Below are 16,487 nucleotides of genomic sequence, written 5' to 3' on the forward strand. Positions count from 1 at the left end.
GGAGAGGAAGGCTGAGGTAGCACCAGCACCTGTATGTGTTGGTGGCTCTTATAAGTCTGGGCTGGGTGGCTTACACTGGTTTTAGTGTTTGCGGCAGTGGCAGTGAAAGGAAATGTGTAATGTGAATGTCCCATCTATTTGTGTTTCCTCAATGAATGGATGAAATACAAGGGTACAAACAGCAGAATGACCAATTGTGGAGTCTGGACCAAAACAACAAAAGTTTTCAAAACAGCATTACTTCAGACATATAACCAAAACTTTTCCAAAGTGCTGAAAAAGACATTTGCATTAAAGACAACATGCTAAGCCTTTTCATTCATCTTTGCAGATAATCACCAAATGACCACACATGTGGAGGTTTCTGAAGGAATTCCATGACTCCTTCTCCACTCCTTAGGCAGTGGTCATGGTGGTGGTGGTGGTGGTAGTCTGGCAGACGGTTCTTAAAAAAATGAAGCATGTGTAACTGCAAACCAAATTTTTTTTTTACAGTTACCAAAGCACAATCCTGCAAATGTACTTACCTGGCTGTGCCTTATCCTGGCTTGTGGTGGGTTTGGCTGGGACACTTTTCCATTCCCACCAACGCTTTTCCCTGTGATGTCATATTTAGAGAAAAAAAAGCCCAAAACTTGTCAAAAAGACTGGCAACACATGCATGGACTTATGTACAAATCAATGAAGCGATCCAATGTACACTGGGATAATTATTAGCAGAGCTGACAATAAACTAGAGATGTGCGCCGGCTCGAATCTTGGGTTTTGGATCTGTATCTCCTTCGAGATTTGGATCTGTATTTGTTTTGGATCTGATTTTTTTTTAAATCATATAAACAGCTAAAATATCAGAATTTGGAGATGTTTTTGTTTCTACAATATTTTTAAACTCAATAATATTAATTTCCACTAATTTGCAGTCAAATTTGACCACCTCACAGCTCACAATAGTGTTTTCATCCAGTTTAGGCCATAAGGTTTCACCAAGGTAGCTGGATGACTAAGCTAAGCGACAGCAGTGGGCGGCACAAACATGTGGCACTTAAACTTCCAACATGACATATATAGGAAACAGAATGGCACTGCAGTGGCAGACAGGGTGGCAGTTTAAAAACTAAATAAATGTTTGTCACCTATACAAATATACAGTCAGCAGTGCTCCAAACAGCACATAATGCAAAGAAAAGAGGTGCAAGATGGAATTGTCCTTGGGCCCTCCCAGCCAACCTTATGTTGTATATATTAAAAAGGACACGCACAGTTTAACGGGTGTACTACGATATACCAGTGCTCTGGATCCCGGCGACCATCATTTTACCGGCAGGGGGCGAGTGCAAAAGAGCCCCTTGTGGGCTCGCTCTGCTCACCATGATGCGCTCACTATGCTACATGTCCCAAGAGGGAGAATAGTTGTTGCTATCCCAGCAGTTGGGATCCCGGCACTGGTATGCAGAGTGCCAGGATATTGAGTGCCTCCCCAGTTTAACAAACCAATCATCTTAGCGACAGGGACTGTCACTTAAGTTGCAATTGAAATTATTGGTTTGTTTGGTCCCCCACAAAACAAGCTGGCAATTGGCAGGGAACATTGCTGGCAGTGATCAGACTCAAACTGGCTCTACATAGGCAAGATGATGTAATTGCCTTCATCAAATGATTCCTCATCCCCATCATTGTGTACATCCTCTTCTTTACACAGAATTAATTTGTCCCTGCTGGAATCCACTATATTAGGTGCCTCTTTATTTTGTAGACGTAATTGTCAGTATAGATATTCCTCATGGAATTGGTAATTCATTTTGATGAATATCAACTTTTCCACATTTTGGAGAAGTAACCTCCTACACTGATCACTGACAAGGTTCCTGGCTGTTCTAAAAACTCTTTCTGAGCACACACTAAAGGGAAGTTTGTGCAAGAACCTCCAAATTAGCTCTTTTTCCTGCCAGTAGTGAAACGGACTGTCTGGCATGCCTATTTGGCAGCTTTCACTGAAATAATCATCAACCATTCTTTGAATGGTGACCATATCATATGCAGTGACAGCAGACATGTCAGTAATTGTAGGCAGCTCCTTCAATCTGGACTGGTTGTCAAAAGTTGTTCCTGACTGCTAGGCATCACCGCCAGCAGGTCGCTTAGGAAAAGTGAGTTTTTACCTCACAGCCACAGTTGTCGTAGAAATTGAAAGAGGAGATGTTGCTGTGTCACATGCCACTTGAGCTGACAGTTTGTTTACCAACAGCTCTTTGCATCTCTTCAGATTTGTGTTCGGTCGAAAGAAAGATACAACATAGGACTTAAACCTAGGATCAAGTATGTGTCACCAAAATATAGTTATCTGATTTCAAGAGATTGACGACCCTTGGATCCTGGCAAAGCCAATGAAGTGCTTGATCTACAAGTCCGACATGCTTAGCGTACTTGCTTCCTTTCAGCTTCTCCTTCAATTTGTCCAGTATCTTTTCTAAGAGTCTAATAAGAAGAATGACATGACTCAAGCTGGCAGCGTCTGAACCAATTTCAAATATTGCAACTTTGAAGTGTTTGAGAACCTTGCACAACATAGAATTTATTCTCCACTGTGCTTCTCCTTTCCCTTTGTCATAGGTGAATCTGTAGCTTTGGATATCCTTTTGCTGTGTATCCATCCACTGAAGAATATAGAGGGTTGAATTCCACCTCGATACTGCCTTTTTCTTCAGCTGATGGCATGGAAAACTCAACACATCTTGCAAGTGCTGCAATCTTCTACATACACTTGTAGAATGATGAAAATGTCCAGAAATTTTCCGGGCCACGGAAAGAATCTCCTGCACACCCCTGTCATTAAAACATTTTTTTGCATCACCAAGTTAATTGCGTGAGCAAAACATGAGATGTGCTGTAATTGGCCCAGATGTAATGCTCTCACAATATTGATGGCATTGTCAGATATCACAAATCCTGGGAAGAGTCCAGGTAGGGTAAGCCATTTTGCAATGATTTGCCTGAGTTTTTCTAAGAGGTTGTCAGCGGAATGCCTCTTAGTAAAACTGGTGATACACAGAGTAGCCTGCCTCTGAATTAGCTGTTGTTGGTGCTGCTGAAGTTAATACATCTACCTTGTAGGCTGTCACAGTCATGTAGTCTTTCATTTGCCCTGTTCCTCTTGTCCACATATCTGTGGATAAGTGGACAGTGGGTACAATGGCATTTCTGAGGACACTAATAATGCTTTTTTAATGTCCTTATACAGGCAGACGTAGCATTCAAGGATGCTTCTGAGTATGCCCAGATATGAGAGGAGTCAATCATGCTTATGAGATTGTTAGCAGGACTATTTCCAATCATTACTGAGAATGTTGATGATGAAGGTGTTGGTGGTGAAGATTGCAGGCCCTTGAATCTAACAGAGAGAAGGGAGCAGTTAGCTGACACTGGACTGCCTGTTACTTTTTTTTAGCAATGTTTCTGAATTTGACAATAACATTTGATGAATGTGCTGCAAGTGATGTAACAGGGTGGATGTTCCTAGGTGATTAATTTCCTTACCTCTACTTACTATGACTTTACAAAGGCTACATATGGCTTGACACTTGTCCAGATTTGGGTAGAAATAATTCCACACAGAAAATGTGGATTTATTATTTTTTGCCCAGGCATGACAATGGGCTTTTTCATATCATGAGCAACAACTGTTTCCACTGGTGCCTGATTTACACAAACAACATCCTCATCAACATCCTTATTAGAGCCAGCTACACAAATATCCTCCTCATCCTGGTGCACTGCCACAGAAGCATCCTTAATTTCTATGTCAGCATGTGGACTTGTGCTGCTCATCTCCACATTTGTAGAGGAAGCACAAATGGTGGAAGAAGCCTACTCTTTGAGTGCAGTATTGGAAAGGTCAGACTCATGCTTGGCACCTGCAGACTCACTTGTACTTTCCACAAGGATTTGTGATTTTCATAGCACACAGTTGGTTCCTGTGCCTTAATGAGTTTCATTTTTTGAGCCTTCTACAGAGAGAAGGGCTTACATCATCATAAGAGGCAGAACCTCCAAATATAGATAAAGGCATTAGTCTTTTCCTGCCACTGTGTGTGGTGAATGGCATGTTTGGAATTTTATTTTTTGTCTGTAGTTAAATTTATTTTTCATGTTTTTTTTCTCTGCCACTGTAAAATTATGCTTATTTGATTTTACATGCCATCTATGCCCCTTGGACATCAGCCTTAGTAGAAGATGTTGAAGGACTTGTATTGTCATGACTGCTGGCAGCACCTGCACCACTAGTATGTGCTTACTGCACTCCTCTCAATTGTACATTCTCCATATCTATCCCCAGACACGAATGAAGTGGGGTACAGCACACACAGTTTGTACAAAAAAAGTAACACCTTCAGTGTGGCACAATACATGTATGAGTCAGAAATAGAAATCAAACACTGCAGTTTAATATCATCAACAGGGTGGCACAATATGTGTATGAGTACAAAATAATTATCAAACTCTGCAGTTTAATATCACCAAGAGTGTGGCACTATACGTGTATGAGTACGAATTATTATTCAACCACAGACACAAAGTTTAAACACAAAGTTTAATATCACCAACAGTGTGGCATAATATATGTACAAGTATTAAATAATAATATACTGTGGTCTGACTAACAGTGTCACAGTACTTATAAAAAGAAATAAAAATTGTGCAGTTGTACAATTAAACACTGGGGTACAGCACAAAAAATATATATTTTTATAATTATATTTTAGGTTTTTTTTAGCATTTCTTTGTTTAATTTTACACTGGGGCAGAGCCCCTGGATGGATGTACAGATCAAGCCTTGGTGGACAGATCACCTCTTGCCAGATACACCACCAGAAGACAGACAGAGAACCCCTGGACTGATACTGTTATATACAACACACCAGCTCTTGGATGTACACACACAGTATACTGTTTTTTTAATACTGGGGCAGAGCCCCTGGATGTATATGGACAGATGAGATCACCCACTGTTGGCAGATACACCAGATGACAACACCCCCGGATAGATACTGATACAAAGAGACACACCAGCCCCTGGATGTACATACAGTATACTGTTTTTTTTTAATACTGGGGCAGGCAAAGCTCCTGAATGTATGCACAGATGAGATCACCCTTTGTCAGATACACCAGGATTCCTGGAATTGATGACCCAAGGATCATATATTTGTATTTACTAGATTTTATATTAGCGCACACTTGGTATAGGTGCAGCACTGCAATGACTTGCAGGTGAGAATATTGATATAAATATAATAAGAGAAATGAAAGATTGAAGTTCTTGACAGGTTGGGGAGCATGGCAGGATAGATAGATAGATAGATAGATAGATAGATAGATAGATAGATAGATAGATAGATAGATAGATAGATAGTCATCGAAAACACAGGTGCATTATGTTTGAATGGGAAAGTTCAGACTTTGAACTAAAATTCCAAAGTCTGAACTGAATGTTTCAGTCCAATGACTGAGTGATAGTTGAAACATTATTTTATATATATATATATATATATATATATTAAAAAGTAAACTTAGACTTGTCTAGTACATTGAAAAGGATTGAAGAGATTGAAGGATTGAGAGAAGCTCAACGTCATATGTCAGCCACGTCTAATAGTGACAATGAGATTATACAACAGGACACCAAATGGGCATCAATTATTACATCAGGTGCCCCTTTAGGGACCCCACTGGTCACCCTGACCGTAAAAGAAAAATGAAGGTGAGAACGACCACCCGCAGGGGCGGGCAATGCACGAGGAACCAGAGGGTCCTCAGCAAGGAAAAATCATTGATTTACAATTTATCTAATAGAGTTTTCACTGAACATGAATTGAAAGTTTTGGACAAGGGGTTATCCTTTGTCCCGACTACTACCCATGATGATTTTACCTGGCAGGTGGATATACAGTACATCGTTTTGCATGCAAATTGAGACTTCAGGAGTTTTTTCAGACACAATCTAAGGACACAGTACCCCTCCAACAGGAGGTTTTACATCAGAAATGTATCAATACAAGACATATAAGGACACAGTACCCCTCCAACAGGAGGTTATACATCAGAAATTTATTAATACAAGACATCAGTCATCTTTTGATCCACCTTTGTCTAACCCTTCCATCAAATCATACATACGCCTTTTCGATGAGTCAGTCTCTAAGTATAGCAGGGCAAAGGCCAGGACCAATTTCAATTTAACACAACAAGAGCAAGCTGCCCTGAAACAACTTGGATCATACATAGATGTCGTGATCCGCCCTGCTGAAAGGGGGGTGGAATAGTAGTAATAAATTCGTCAGATTACACAAAAGAGATATACCGACAGTTTACTGATGAATCCACCTATGAGGTATTACCCCAAGATCCCACGATTATATACAAAAAAGAGGTGGAGTGTATTTTGAATGAAGCAAGTTCCAGTGGTTTAATTACAGCTAAACTTTGCAAAGCTCTCATACAAGAACACCCAGTAGTACTGATATTTTTTATGGTTCCAAAGATCCACAAGGATGTGCAGCATCCACCAGGGCGTCTAATCATTTCAGCTAGGAATTCATTCTATCAACCGTTCTCGACATTCCTTGATGGTATACAGGAACCACTGATTCTTAAGCACAGCAATTTCATCAAAGACTCTACATGTTTTCTACAACGTCTTGCAGTGATTGATACAGTGCCTACTGACACACTTCTGTGTGTTGTAGACATCTGTAATCTATATACAAGCATCCCCCACAAGGAGGGCCTAAAGGCAATGGAAGATTTCTTGATTTCTTAAACTGTTGGAACTTACTCTAACAAGAATTTTTTTTCTGTTTGACGGGCATTTTTTTCGCCAGAAGAAAGGGTGTGTGATGGGGAGCAATGTCTCCCCTGCTTTTGCTAATATTTTTTTGTTTAAAGAAGAAGAGTCCATTTTCTTTCAAGACCCAGAGGTTGTAAAACATATATTTCTATATACGTAAAGATAGTAAATACTATCAAGGGAGCGCTGGAAACCTTGATGAATTTAAACGTATTCAATTTATTTATACTCCAAATATGCAACATAAAACATATATATATAAAAAGGTAGAAAAACTATTATAACAATCTATATAAATCCACATATAATATCTCATTAGTGAATTGTCCTTATTATCCACTTATAATGAATGTCCATATAGTTATTCTTGTATAATTAGTAACAAGTTGTTACTTTTGGACACATGTCTCTTTAAGCCGGGATATAAAGTTGCAGTCTTTAAATGTAGCCACTTGAAAAGATTTTACTGCTGGCAGGGGGAGAACGCTGTGTTTATCACTGTCCACAGCGGTATTACTATATACCTGTTTCATAGATGAACTGTTCTTCTTGTGGACAGGACCTCATGAACTGTTTGAACATCTGATAACAACAGTTAACTCACGGATCTCTCTGATTAAATTCACATACCAAGTGAGTAGGATTACCATTAATTATCTGGATGTCCAAATTACCATCAGTAATGGAAAGGTCCACACAGGACTATTTACTAAACCTACAGATCAAAACACGTTCCTATGGGCAAATAGCCATCACCCCAGGGGTCTTAAAAGAGGTCTCCCCAGATCACAAATGATCAGAGTGGCCCGGATAGTAAGTGATGGGTCTACATTGGAAGCTGAATTGGATAAACTAATTGTAAAATTCCTCGTAAGAGGATACAACCGTAAAGTATTATTATCACAAAAGAATGAGATCCTTACGATGCCAAAAAGCAGCCTGATGATTCGCAAAACAAAATCTCAGGAGTCATTAATTCCTTTTGTAGTTTGTCATAAAACCTTCAGTGCGGTTATTCCACGAGCCTCCAGGGCCTTATGTCCATTAGTATCCACAGACAAATCCTTGTCAAGTTTCAGGAACAAACGTCCAATGCTTTTCTTCACAAGGGGAAGCAACATCAAGGATATTGTAGTCCATACGGACATTACAGATTTTAAAAAAAGTGTGGACCATCCATCTGGGTTTTTAAATAGACCTCCCGGCTGCTAGAAGTGCCCAAAGTGCCCAAAGTGCACGACATGTACGCATATTTTAAGTAAATGGTTAAAACATTGCGCTATGTAATACTCAAAAATAGAAAAATAAATGAATAAATAGATAAATTGGCTGTGAATCTATCAGAAATGAGGTCGGGAGACTTCAATGAATATCATATAAAACACATTTATTTTATAGACCCACAACACAAAAACTAAAAATAAAAAAAAGTTATTTTCTACATTAAAATCATATGCTAAAATTGCATGTTGTCCCGAATGGGGCTAACCCTAAGTGTCAAACAGATAAAAAATGCTTAGATTGGTTTAACCAAGTCTACATATAAATACATAGTACTCAATAAGAATGGGTTACTAAATGTCCTTTATGGACAATGTGAAAGAATTGTTGCAATGTGCTCTTGTGCTAGATCCACATATGGAATGTTTGTTCATTTGTATGCCGGCGTCCCGGCTGCAATAGAAGACAGTTCAATGTAATAACTGAAAGCAAATGCTGTATATTTACCACCGCTTATTCTCCCACTGATGCGGCATGTCCGTCTCTTTGAACCCAGTGGTGAGGCTATCAACGCCTCGGGTGGTCAGTGCCGATGTACAATGTCCGTGTACATTTTTATTTTTAGCTTTTGTGTTGTTAGTCTATAAATTAAATGTGTTTTATATGATATTCATTGAAGTCTCCCGACCACATTTCTGATAGATTCACAGCCAATTTATCTATTTATTCATTTATTTTTCTATTTTTGAGTATTACATAGCGCAATGTTTTAACCATTTACCTACCTTTATATGCTAGAGACTCTAACCAAGTCTCAAAACATACGCTGCTGTATATCTATTTATTCAATTTAATAATAGCACCAGAAGGGTGGGATTGGCATACCACCGGAGACTAGTTCTCCTCATTTCTATCATGCTCGCATATGTTAACTGGTTCTAGCTTTAAACACCCACATAGAGACAGGACATACAAGATTAAACATGTTCTCACATGTACTTCTTCTCATATCGTTTACTTAATTATATGTTCCTGTAATCTGTATTACGTAGGGAAATCTATCAGGACAGTAAGGGAAAGGCTGGCTCTTTATAGATCAGCCATAAAACACGGCATTGCAGGTAGAGTTTCAGACCAACCAGTGGCGAGGCACTTTGCAGAAAAGAGACATACCCTAAATCACTTTAAACATCTGGTTATTGACCACGTGGCAAAAACTCTGAGAGGAGGCTACCATGAAGGCAAACTCCTATGGATGGAAGCAAGGTGGATCTTTGAATTGGGGACCATTAACTCTATGGCCCTCAATGAATTGATGCCTTGGAATTAGTTTATGTACACCTAAGTAGTCTTCTAGCGAGGACCCGAGTGACATTTTTTTAAATAGTAATTCAGGACCCCAGAGATTGTAATTTACATCATTCTCCTAGTCCTTTTCTCCCTGTTCTCCTTCCCTTGTCTTCTTTTTTTTCCCCACTGTGTTTCTTTGCACATTCTCATTTTAATCCAATAGGCACGTTGTACAATATTTTAATTATCAATATATTTTGCACGGTTCTGTTATGACCTATTTTTAACAAAAATTTCTTAGCACTTATTGTTAATTACAACACATCTATATTGGCTGTATGGACAGTGTGTACTCACATATTCCCTAACAATTAACATTTGAGTATTTTGTATGTTTTTTAAACACATATTGGACATAGTATTATTATTATAATGGATAGCTGGTAACACATAAATACGCATATTTCTATAAGATATATATATATATATATATATATATATATATAAAACAGAAAAACTTAAGACCCCTTAATTGCGCTATAGTCTAATAGCTCAAACCACTGAGAGGTACCCCCTGTCAGAAGGAGTACTGCACATAGAATGGACAAAAACAAAAGTTCTCTTGGGGAGCTTTACCACCACAGATATACTTATATAATTATAAAATCATTTATTAAAAAACATGTATACTTTTATAACACGAATCACAAGATCACATATGTCATATGAGCAATACATTCATTTCTGATTGTCTGTTATACATGATGTTTTCAATCATTAGATGAAATACTTATTCCTCAGCATGAGAAAGTATGAATGATCAGTTCACTGTTTTTACTGAAAACGCACAATCGTTGAAACCCAACGCGTTTCGTCCCTTAGGACTTCATCAGGGGTGCAAATCTGGGTGGTTCAATAAAAAATATATATATCAAACAGTGTCCCTTCACATATATTTCAACTTCATGAAACCACTTCATTATTTAATAAAATTTTACCTGCTTTATATACAAAACAAATCACATAGAAATGCAAAGAAGGGAGGATATACTGAAAAAAAGTAAGGAGAACATCGGAGGAGGAGGAAAAACATATGGAGTGTAAAGTAAGGATTGGATCCCTACTGAATGGTTCAAATTTAAATACCAAATATATACCATATAACTATATAGTTCAGTACACATCAATTAATGAACAGTTTACATAATGACCAAGGATGGCATCTAGTGCACGTGATACTTAATTGATTAAATGAAGTAATTGTACATACCAAAGAATGGGTTCACCAAAGGGAATACAAACAGAGCATGAATTCACTGAGAGTGTATTCCTACAAATTAGAATTGTACTTCTATTAGAATACAAAAACATCTTAGAAATGAGGCATCATTCTATTAGTAATGATTCTTAAATGCAATAGTTGGCACCAATCACTCAATTAATATTATGGTGCTCATCAGGAGTTAGGTATAGTCGTTAAACATTTATTAAACATACCACTGGTCAGTTTTCAATAGATTCTCCCACTAATATTGAAATGTGCCTCTTATTAACAAAATGATATACGATGAATTTGTTAAAACAAAACATCAATGTCCATGTTGTATCTACATACATACATATGGTGGTTAATGAGGGACCATACTGAAATAGGTAGATTGTAACCGATGGGAATTCTACTAAAACGATTCATATGTAGCCGAAATAGGATATAGTCTTTTCTACATACTAAACGTGATTAAGGTGTGTGCTCATTTATGAGAGTATATGCTCACCTGTGGAAACTTAACAAACCATCAAATTATGGGTGTTGGCTGAAGTACATCAATAGTACATCCATGTATTTCCTATAGGGTTATGGAGTGTTTGATTAGAAAGGGGTACTAGCAATAGATCACCTACAATGCAGCAACAACTTAAAATATAAAATGTGACAATCAAAATTATTTAGAAAGAGATCCTAATGACACTATTGATTAATTAGATGTCAAGCTCACCTACCAGAAACTTCTATTTAGATTTCACAAACTGGCAATTCGGATGAGATCAGGAGATATTATCCGATCAGACCCTATAAAGATGGGATGTCTTAGTTGGAAATATGACAAGTCTAAATCAATAAAAAAGACTGAATGGAATAAGGTATTTACCTGGCGTGTTGTCTCAAGGTCCACCTCACAGCTATAAGTGAGAGTGAACTCTTTAGTCCTATATATACCCCCTGTGTAATTGACATAATTTCCTGTCAAGCTAATTATGTCCCTCAATTAAGTTAATTGACTACTAGACTACTAGTGGATATCATAGCTAGTGGATTAACCTGTTAAGGACTTGTATCATTTAGAGGAGTCACAATAGACATTGTATAAATTGTGTTTACTATATACGCCGCTCTAAATAAATTGAGAAATGTATAATTGCGTTCCACTCCTATCGAGCGATATGCGCTCCACAGCCGTAACTTCCGGTTCCGGCGGAAATACCGGCGGTCCCGGCGGAATTGCATCTTTCATTTAATAGAATTGCCTGAAAAGATCCCAATGGATCCTACAGCTTGTAAAACAATCCTTTGGGGACATGCATCATACAGAAAAAATCCCTAACGATGTCCTGCACACTATGTCACCTGTGCATTCCGCTACAGACAGGCCACGGAATGCAACATTGCGTTCCATTCCTGTCGGGCGGTGTGCGTTCCAAAGCCGTACCTTCTGGTTCCAGCGGAAGCGCGTCATGCGTTCCACGGACGCCGATAATGCGTCTCATGGTACCTGATGCGATGTTCTAGTAAAGCGATAACATTATGCTTTCCATGGACATTAATTCTGCGTTCCACGGATATTGGGCTCCGTGTATCAATGTCCCTAATAGATTCTACTAACATCATAACTTCAAATAACTCCATCAGAACCACTGGTATTGATGGGTATTACCTTATACAAAGCCTTGTCAATTTACATATATTAACTATGTCAGTGATTTTTCAAAAGGGCTACATAATAATTATGGTAATATAGTGATAATATAATGTGCTCGACTTCCTAAAAAATATTTTATATTTTATCCATAATCAGATCCTATTGCTAATAATATATTACATTTAATTAGTGTGGTGCATTAATCACGTCATTAATCTTTAATTGTGAATGAGACCAATTTAACTCTTAGAAAAAAAGAAGAAAAAAAAAAAACACTATGTCCCATATCTCATCTATGGGTATTAAAATCATTTAAATCAGTGATTAATTTATTAATTAGTGTACTAATTAGTGACTATATCTATACCTACCCGCTAACACTGTCCATTTATGTTTAGCGGGTAGGTATAGATATAGTCACTAATTAGTACACTAATTAATAAATTAATCACTGATTTAAATGATTTTAATACCCATAGATGAGATATGGGACATAGTGTTTTTTTTTTCTTTTTCTTTTTTTCTAAGAGTTAAATTGGTCTCATTCACAATTAAAGATTAATGACGTGATTAATGCACCACACTAATTAAATGTAATATATTATTAGCAATAGGATCTGATTATGGATAAAATATAAAATATTTTTTAGGAAGTCGAGCACATTATATTATCACTATATTACCATAATTATTATGTAGCCCTTTTGAAAAATCACTGACATAGTTAATATATGTAAATTGACAAGGCTTTGTATAAGGTAATACCCATCAATACCAGTGGTACTGATGGAGTTATTTGAAGTTATGATGTTAGTAGAATCTATTAGGGACATTGATACACGGAGCCCAATATCCGTGGAACGCAGAATTAATGTCCATGGAAAGCATAATGTTATCGCTTTACTAGAACATCGCATCAGGTACCATGAGACGCATTATCGGCGTCCGTGGAACGCATGACGCGCTTCCGCTGGAACCAGAAGGTACGGCTTTGGAACGCACACCGCCCGACAGGAATGGAACGCAATGTTGCATTCCGTGGCCTGTCTGTAGCGGAATGCACAGGTGACATAGTGTGCAGGACATCGTTAGGGATTTTTTCTGTATGATGCATGTCCCCAAAGGATTGTTTTACAAGCTGTAGGATCCATTGGGATCTTTTCAGGCAATTCTATTAAATGAAAGATGCAATTCCGCCGGGACCGCCGGTATTTCCGCCGGAACCGGAAGTTACGGCTGTGGAGCGCATATCGCTCGATAGGAGTGGAACGCAATTATACATTTCTCAATTTATTTAGAGCGGCGTATATAGTAAACACAATTTATACAATGTCTATTGTGACTCCTCTAAATGATACAAGTCCTTAACAGGTTAATCCACTAGCTATGATATCCACTAGTAGTCTAGTAGTCAATTAACTTAATTGAGGGACATAATTAGCTTGACAGGAAATTATGTCAATTACACAGGGGGTATATATAGGACTAAAGAGTTCACTCTCACTTATAGCTGTGAGGTGGACCTTGAGACAACACGCCAGGTAAATACCTTATTCCATTCAGTCTTTTTTATTGATTTAGACTTGTCATATTTCCAACTAAGACATCCCATCTTTATAGGGTCTGATCGGATAATATCTCCTGATCTCATCCGAATTGCCAGTTTGTGAAATCTAAATAGAAGTTTCTGGTAGGTGAGCTTGACATCTAATTAATCAATAGTGTCATTAGGATCTCTTTCTAAATAATTTTGATTGTCACATTTTATATTTTAAGTTGTTGCTGCATTGTAGGTGATCTATTGCTAGTACCCCTTTCTAATCAAACACTCCATAACCCTATAGGAAATACATGGATGTACTATTGATGTACTTCAGCCAACACCCATAATTTGATGGTTTGTTAAGTTTCCACAGGTGAGCATATACTCTCATAAATGAGCACACACCTTAATCACGTTTAGTATGTAGAAAAGACTATATCCTATTTCGGCTACATATGAATCGTTTTAGTAGAATTCCCATCGGTTACAATCTACCTATTTCAGTATGGTCCTTCATTAACCACCATATGTATGTATGTAGATACAACATGGACATTGATGTTTTGTTTTAACAAATTCATCGTATATCATTTTGTTAATAAGAGGCACATTTCAATATTAGTGGGAGAATCTATTGAAAACTGACCAGTGGTATGTTTAATAAATGTTTAACGACTATACCTAACTTCTGATGAGCACCATAATATTAATTGAGTGATTGGTGCCAACTATTGCATTTAAGAATCATTACTAATAGAATGATGCCTCATTTCTAAGATGTTTTTGTATTCTAATAGAAGTACAATTCTAATTTGTAGGAATACACTCTCAGTGAATTCATGCTCTGTTTGTATTCCCTTTGGTGAACCCATTCTTTGGTATGTACAATTACTTCATTTAATCAATTAAGTATCACGGGCACTAGATGCCATCCTTGGTCATTATGTAAACTGTTCATTAATTGATGTGTACTGAACTATATAGTTATATGGTATATATTTGGTATTTAAATTTGAACCATTCAGTAGGGATCCAATCCTTACTTTACACTCCATATGTTTTTCCTCCTCCTCCGATGTTCTCCTTACTTTTTTTCAGTATATCCTCCCTTCTTTGCATTTCTATGTGATTTGTTTTGTATATAAAGCAGGTAAAATTTTATTAAATAATGAAGTGGTTTCATGAAGTTGAAATATATGTGAAGGGACACTGTTTGATATATATATTTTTTATTGAACCACCCAGATTTGCACCCCTGATGAAGTCCTAAGGGACGAAACGCGTTGGGTTTCAACGATTGTGCGTTTTCCGTAAAAACAGTGAACTGATCATTCATACTTTCTCATGCTGAGGAATAAGTATTTCATCTAATGATTGAAAACATCATGTATAACAGACAATCAGAAATGAATGTATTGCTCATATGACATATGTGATCTTGTGATTCATGTTATAAAAGTATACATGTTTTTTAATAAATGATTTTATAATTATATAAGTATATCTGTGGTGGTAAAGCTCCCCAAGAGAACTTTTGTTTTTGTCCATATATATATATATATATATTTATATATGTTTTTATATAAAAAAATATATTCAATGTTACTGTTGTTAATTTGATAGTCACTTTATTATAACTATTAAGTATGATTTCCCTGTTGGGTTATTCATTCATCTTTTTTGGGTGCAGAGGGACTGTATTTTTTTAGACACATCTGTCTGTTTACCAGCGCGTCAGGAAGGAAGTGACAGGAGTCCGGTTGCCACGGCAACGTGCGGCTGCTCTCCAATGATGTATACGGAAGACGCCGAGACCCGAGACTGGGAGGCGCTTCCCGTTTGCACTGATGGGGCTTCTCCTACAGGTATAAAGGCATGTTTTTTGAATATGTTCACTGTTACTCACCTTGACAAAGGGGCATACTATCCCCAAAACGTTGGAATAGTATGGAGTGATTTTTAATACACGGACTTTATGGAAATCTCAGAGTTCCGCTGCATTTTTTAAATACTTGTTTTATATATAAAAAAGTGTCCCTGGCACTCCGGACTTACGTTCACCTTGCACCTGTGCCCTCCCCTCAGATTTGCATCTGTGTATATCGTCCTTGTATGGGCGGCACTCAGAGACTGTAGAAAGCAATTATTAGGTGAAGAAAAGCCCCACAGGGCAAATTTATTTGTGACGTTTCGGGGTATTTCTCCCGTTCCTCGGTCTGAGGAAGGGGAGAAATACCCCGAAACGTCACAAATAAATTTGCCCTGCGGGGCTTTTCTTCACTTAATAATTGCTTTCTACAGTCTCTGAGTGCCACCCATGCAGGGACTATATATATATATATATATATATATATAGAAAAGATGTCGCGCAATCTCACACAGAGTCTTTGAAATATATATCAGTCCAAATGTACTTTTGCAGCAGTCCTCCTCTAGGAGTAAACCCGTACTCCTCAGCACATGTGAAATAATGGAGGGCGCAATGGTGAGTATAGAATTACAAGTTTTTACTGGCATCAGTATCACTCACGTACATTTAAAATAAAAGTTAACCAGCGCGATGTAGATCATCAGTGGAGCCTCCGGAAAACCACACCAACGAACCCCGTCGCTCACAGGATAACAGCAGCCGCTAAATCCTTCTAGCCGCACGGACTTGAATAACGGACCA

The 16,487-nt window shown here is 37.7% G+C and overlaps 2 long non-coding RNA genes across 3 annotated transcripts; one reads left to right on the forward strand and one right to left on the reverse strand.

Annotated features, from left to right (window-relative positions):
- Window positions 1-10,005: 10,005 nt before the first annotated feature.
- Window positions 10,006-11,576, reverse strand: LOC134911349 (uncharacterized). The gene is made up of 5 exons (XR_010176500.1): window positions 11,506-11,576; window positions 11,357-11,426; window positions 11,131-11,202; window positions 10,626-10,685; window positions 10,006-10,258 (listed from the first exon to the last, which is right to left on the reverse strand). It is a non-coding gene; the product is annotated as an uncharacterized LOC134911349 (long non-coding RNA).
- Window positions 11,577-13,743: 2,167 nt separating this feature from the next.
- Window positions 13,744-15,302, forward strand: LOC134911350 (uncharacterized). Of its 2 annotated transcripts, none has more exons than XR_010176502.1 (5): window positions 13,744-13,814; window positions 13,894-13,967; window positions 14,118-14,189; window positions 14,635-14,694; window positions 15,062-15,302. It is a non-coding gene; the product is annotated as an uncharacterized LOC134911350 (long non-coding RNA). The 2 variants fall into 2 exon arrangements; XR_010176501.1 differs by having other exon boundaries at window positions 13,894-13,963; window positions 15,062-15,300.
- Window positions 15,303-16,487: the final 1,185 nt, after the last annotated feature.

Source organism: Pseudophryne corroboree, chromosome 4 (genome assembly GCF_028390025.1).
Source record: "Pseudophryne corroboree isolate aPseCor3 chromosome 4, aPseCor3.hap2, whole genome shotgun sequence".
Classification (NCBI taxonomy): Eukaryota; Metazoa; Chordata; class Amphibia; order Anura; family Myobatrachidae; genus Pseudophryne; species Pseudophryne corroboree.